We start from the raw sequence: 5,866 nt of genomic DNA, 5'->3' as shown, positions 1-5,866 counted from the left end.
TCAAAAGAAGATTGAAAGGTCACTTCATTGAAATGTTGAAGTGCCTTACTGGAGAGGAAAGATTGGCTATGAAAGGGCTCTTTAATGTAGCAGACAAAGGCATAAAAAAACCCAATGGCGGGAAGGTGGAAAGAGACAAATTCATATTACAATTAAGGCACAAATATTCAACAGCGAGGATGATTCACCACAGGAACAAGCTACCAAGGAAAGTGGTGGATTCTCCGTCTCGTGACATCATTTCATGAAGACTAGATGCCTTTCTTGAATGTGTTTACCCCAAAAGTAGCTAGTGTGTCATACAGGAGGCCTGTGATATGCAGGGTCAGATTAGATGCTCTAATGGTCTCTTCTGGCAATAAAGTTGACTAATTTCTTTAAAACTGAATGTAGCATTGGGAGCAGCAGCGTCTGATGTTTTCCTGTCTAGCCGGCTTGCTTCCTAGAACGAATGCTCCTTGAGTGGGGTGATCCACAGGAGTAGCTCAAACCTTCAAAGTGCCTGGCCGGGGGCAGGACATTAGCCCAGCAAGGGAGGGTGTGGCAGTGACATCACAAAGGCCTTTTGCAGGGGCTCAGACTATTGGCCAAAGGTGGTGGGAAGGTGGTGACCTCACAGAGATGCTGACATCAGCCAGGCAGGACAGGGGAGGGGCCAGGAAACCTCAGAGACCCTGTGGCTTTGCTTCAGCAAGTCTCCTTCTCCAGGTCTCTCTTTGAGGACTGGGGGAATATTGCGGTTCACGTACCTGAGCGCCAGGAGGAACCTCTTTCGAGTTTTCTCCTTCCCTTTTAGTGATTTTACTTGAAAACAGCCGACCCTGTTTAGAGGTTAGAGCCTCCTCGAGGTTTGAAACTGTTCAGTCTGATCCATCTGGTGACAGTTGAATTCATGGAAAACATGATCTTAAGGAGGCAGAATTTTATTCCAAACCTGGGATCTTGTCCCTTAGAATCACTGAGGACATTAGGGTTTGTCCTTTTTGTTTCACCTTTACCTCCATCCATCCCTCCTTTCTCTTCCTCTCTTGCTTCTTTTCTCCTTTCTCCTGTTCCCCTCCTAACCCCAGGAGAGGGTGTGTGTGTGTGTGTGTGTGTGTGTGTGTGTGTGTGTGTGTGTGTTGCGGGGGAGTGCTCGGCAGCTCTCACTTTGGGAGGTCCACCCCAAACTGAGGGGCTGCGGTAGTGCTGGGGCAGTGATCCCCGCCAGTGACCTAGGCCATCCTTTTAGCTCTCTGGTGAGACCCCTCAGCCTCCCCTCCTCAGTCTCTACCCTGATTGGCTGAGCAGGGGGTTATTGACAGGGAGCAGACTCAGGTCCTTGTTGTTCTCTTTTAAGACCAAGTAAATAAGTCATAACCACTGATATGTTTGATGGATTTTGCTGCTTCTCTGCATTAATTGTCTCTGAGCAGTTCATGATTCTCTCTAACATTGCAGTTCTCCTAAAATACTGGCTGAATAATTACTGTGCATACTTGTTGGTCTGGAGCTCATCTGAGAGCACTTTAAAATCTCAGTCTGCCTGTGTATGGGTCTTCTCTCACTAGGATAGTCTGAGGCCTTTTTCTTAGGCTAAGGACTTTGGCTAAGCAGCAGGGGCAGCCATTAGCTGGGAAGCGAAGGGTCACATCCTCTCATCCCAAACCAGTCACACTGAAATAAGGTGCTATTAGGCTGTTAGGAAGACGATCCTGTCTGTATGATGCCCATCACCACCAGATAAAGAAACAGATCTTAAGATGGATAAAAGAAACTTAGTTTGACAGCATCCTGTCTGGCAAGAAATCACTTATCAATGGCTCTGACTGCGAAACTCTCATTTCTGTATTGTTCTATCTTTATGGCCCTCACTTTTCTGTTGTTTATCTGTCTGGTTCTCTAATTGTTTCTCTCTTCTGTACAATCAATCGTGCTAGGTGTAGCTGGCAATATGACTATATAAACTGGGGTCAAACAGGAGGGGAAGGAAATTGGAATCATGTTTATTAAGTGGGGAACAGGAACAGGGACACAGGCAAGGCTGGGAAGGAGGACGGGGTAAATGCTCTGCAGCATCAGAGCTGGGAAGGAACACTGGGGAACAGACTGTATGGGTGTATAGAGATAAGCCCGAGTGGTGTGAAGGGCTTCGGAATATGTAATCTTATAAGTGTAAAAATTGTGCAGGCTACACAACCACCCAGTGACATCATCAACAAAGTGCCCATTTGTGTCTGGGTAGCGGCCCTGCTATGGGAGGAGTGTGACGTTATTGGTATAAACTGGGACCATATAGAACATGGTTTGTAACCAAGGTCCTGTAGTGCCACCAAATGTTAGATAAAGGGGTCATATAAGATGTCTATGACCAGGTTATGGGTGGCGGGTTCTGATTATGCTGTCTGTGTGCATGTGTCATTTTAGTTGAAGTTATGTATATTGGCTCTATACTGTCTGTATTTCAAGTTGGTGCTGTGCTTCTGGGAAACATCCCAGACAAGTTGGTGTTAGCTCTGCCCAGCTGGCTTGATGGCCCATTAAGGACCATCAGCTACACAATTGACCCATGGAGAGAAGGCAGACACGCCTTGTGACTCAGCAAAGTATGCAGGGACTGGCCCATGTGACTCCAGACTCCATTTTGCTGTAATTTTCCACAGTAAGGACAAAGAGGTTCTTACACCTGGAAAAGCCTATCTAAGGCTGATGCCTCATCTCCATCTGGTCTACAATCCTGCTTCTTACCTCTGGAGGACTTTGCTACAAACTGAAGCTCTGCACAAAGGACTGATGACCCATCCCAGCGGGGGATGTACTCCAGAGACTTGATTTGAACCTGCAGTTTATGCCATCACTGCTACAAGCCTGAACTAAGAACTTTGCCATTACTGTATGTAATTGATTCCATTTAACCAATTCTAGCTCTCATCTCTATCTGTTTTCCTTTATGAATAAACCTTTAGATTTTAGATTCTAAAGGACTGGCAACAGTGTGATTTGTGGGTAAGATCTGATGTGTATATTGACCTGGGTCTGGGGCTTGGTCCTTTGGGATAGAGAGAACTGTTTTCTTTTATTGGGGTGTTGGTTTTCATAACCATTCATCCCCAGGACGAGTGGCACTGGTGGTGATACTGGGAGACTGGAGTGTCTAAGGGAATTGCTTGTGTGACTTGTGGTTAGCCAGTGGGGTGAAACCAAAGTCCTCTTTGTCTGGCTGGTTTGGTTTGCCTTAGAGGTGGAAAAACCCCAGCCTAGGGCTGTGACTGCCCTGTTTGAGCAATTGGTCCTGATTTGGCACTCTCCGTTGGGTCCCGCCAGAACCGCATCATCACAGGGAGGAATGCAGCAAGGACTCAGGATCAGTGGCCAGGGTCACTGAGCATAGACATGGGGAGGTTATATGGGGAGAGGGGTTATGAGTGGGAGAGGGAGGTCAAATGTTAAAATAATGATATTTGGGAAATGTAAAAAGAAGTGAAACTGAACAGAAATAAAACTGGAGTGTAGGCTCTAAAGCAACAAGGCTTCAGTAGGGATTGAGGGTTAAAGGTCTGGGATCCCCCACAGCTCTAGATTTTCAAACCTCTCCTCCCTCCCAATGACCCACCCAGCCCACTTCCCGGGTGCCCTTTCTCCACACTCCCCTCCCCTTCTTCCCATTACTCTCAGCCGGCACCATTTCCCGGCACCTTGGGAGCTTCTTGTATTTTCTCCTCATCTCTCACTACCTCCTACCTCCCTGCTGCTTCTTAGCTCTAACCCTGCACACACCCTCCCCATGTCCTGGCACCCCAGAATTATCTACTCCCCCCTCTTCTCCCCCCCTCCCACGACTCTCTTATCCCTTCACCCATGGGATCCTGAATGGCAACATTACACGCTCTCCTAAAAGAGCTCATCTCACTGTCACACAAACCATGCATGAGTCATACACATATTTACTCAATTTAGAATTCTACAGGAGGCATATTTTCCTCTTAAAATGAGGAAAAGGCATGAAAGCTACAGTGATTAATATAGCCAATAAGGATATATTAAATCCAATTTTAAAATGACTGACGGCACCAAAAGGCACATGTCCAAAAATGATACTAGCGTGTGGGAGATAAGGCAAAAAGGGGGCAAGAAAACCTGCAAAACTTGTATGATGAATAAAGGTATACAGTTATTACTACTCAGGTTCTTTAGAGACCCCACAGCTTCTAATAACCCAGGCGACAGGACTCCTTACCCAGCAAGACCACCGTCTCATAGTTCTCCTGCATGACATCCCTGTAGGGCTCTCTGAGTGGGGTCCAGCAGAACCCACTCTTCCCTGGTGAAATACACAGCCACCTCCTCGAAGGTCACCGGCCCCTGAAAGAGCAAGAGTCCAACACTCAGTACCTGCTGCCCCACTCACAACCCCACTATTCACGGAACAGCAGCACCAGGTAAATGGGAGCTCCAGGAGGCACATGTTAACAGAGTCCCACCCCACCTTGCTTAGAGCAGCCAGGAGGCATCAGAGGATGGAAAGAGAGAACCTTTGTGTCTCCCAGCTGACAGACAGAGGCAGAGTCATCACATTTATCACATAGCTACTAACCAGGGCTTGATATAGGAGATGGGGCTGTCTCTGGACCCTGCTGGTGGCTCCCTGGTAGGAATCTCCAAATAAAATATATGGAAGAACGGGGAAGTCAACAGTAAAGAATATAAGTTAGAAAGTCAGAATTGTAGAAAATTGGTAAGGGAAGCTATCAGGAATCAATGACCACTTAATGAAAATAAGAAGGAAGTTTTAAAAAAGTATATTAAGTACAAAATTTATCCCTAACAATGGTAGTGGTAAATTACTAGATAGAAATGGCAGAATTATCAAAAATAATACAGAAGAGGTAAAAGTGTTCAATAAATATTTCACTCCTGGAGTTGGAGAAAAACAGATGATGTAATCATATAAGACGTTGACAACGACAGTCTTTCCATCCCAACAATAACTCACGAGGATGTTAAGAGAAGCTATTACAGTTAGACATGTTTAAATAAGCAGGTCCAGATAACTTGTATTAAGAGTTTTGAAAGACCTGGTGGAGGACTGTTAATGTTGATTTTAATTAGGACTTGGACCAATGGGGAAATTCCAGAAGAATGGAATAAAGCTAATGCTGTGCCAATATTTAAAAAGTGTAAAAGAGATGACCCAGCTAATTACAAGCGTGTTAGTCCGATACTGGGCAAGATAATAGAGCAGCGAATATGGATTTAATTAATAAAGAGGTAAAGGAGGGTAATATAATTAGTACCAATTAACAAAGGTTCAGAGACAACAGATCCAATCAATCTAACTGGATATCCTTATTGGGTGAGATCAAAAGTTTGGTTGCAGCTAATAGTATTGATGAGCTGAGAGGTGAAAACATTACCTAGTCTTCTGTAAGGCATATGACTTGGTTCAGCACAATATTTTGACTAGAAAACTAGAAAGATACAAAATAAACACAGCATACATTAAACAGATTAAAAACTATGATTGTAAATGGGAACCATGCTTGAGTAGATTTCTTTCTAGAGGGTTCCCACAAGGATTGGTTTTGGCCCTGTGCTATTTAACATTCTTATCAATGACTTGGAAGAGAATATAAAATCATCATTGATAAAGTTTGCAGTTGCCACAAAGATTGGGGTTCGTGGTAACTAATGAAGTGTCAGAAGATTCAGGCTCCAGCACTGGGAGTCCGGGAAGTTTTCCCAGCCCTGGCTGGAGGGTTATTTCCTGTTCCACAAAGAGTGGAAGTTCCATTCCCAACTCCTGTGCCTTGAAATTAGGCCCTGACACTACACCACACATTCAGCATAGTGGTATGATTATAAAATGATTAGGACATAATTATGTTGC

This window comes from Mauremys reevesii, linkage group 17, assembly GCF_016161935.1.
Source record: "Mauremys reevesii isolate NIE-2019 linkage group 17, ASM1616193v1, whole genome shotgun sequence".
NCBI lineage: Eukaryota > Metazoa > Chordata > Testudines > Geoemydidae > Mauremys > Mauremys reevesii.
The sequence above is the reverse complement of the archived record's forward strand: the minus strand, read 5'-3'. Positions refer to the sequence as shown.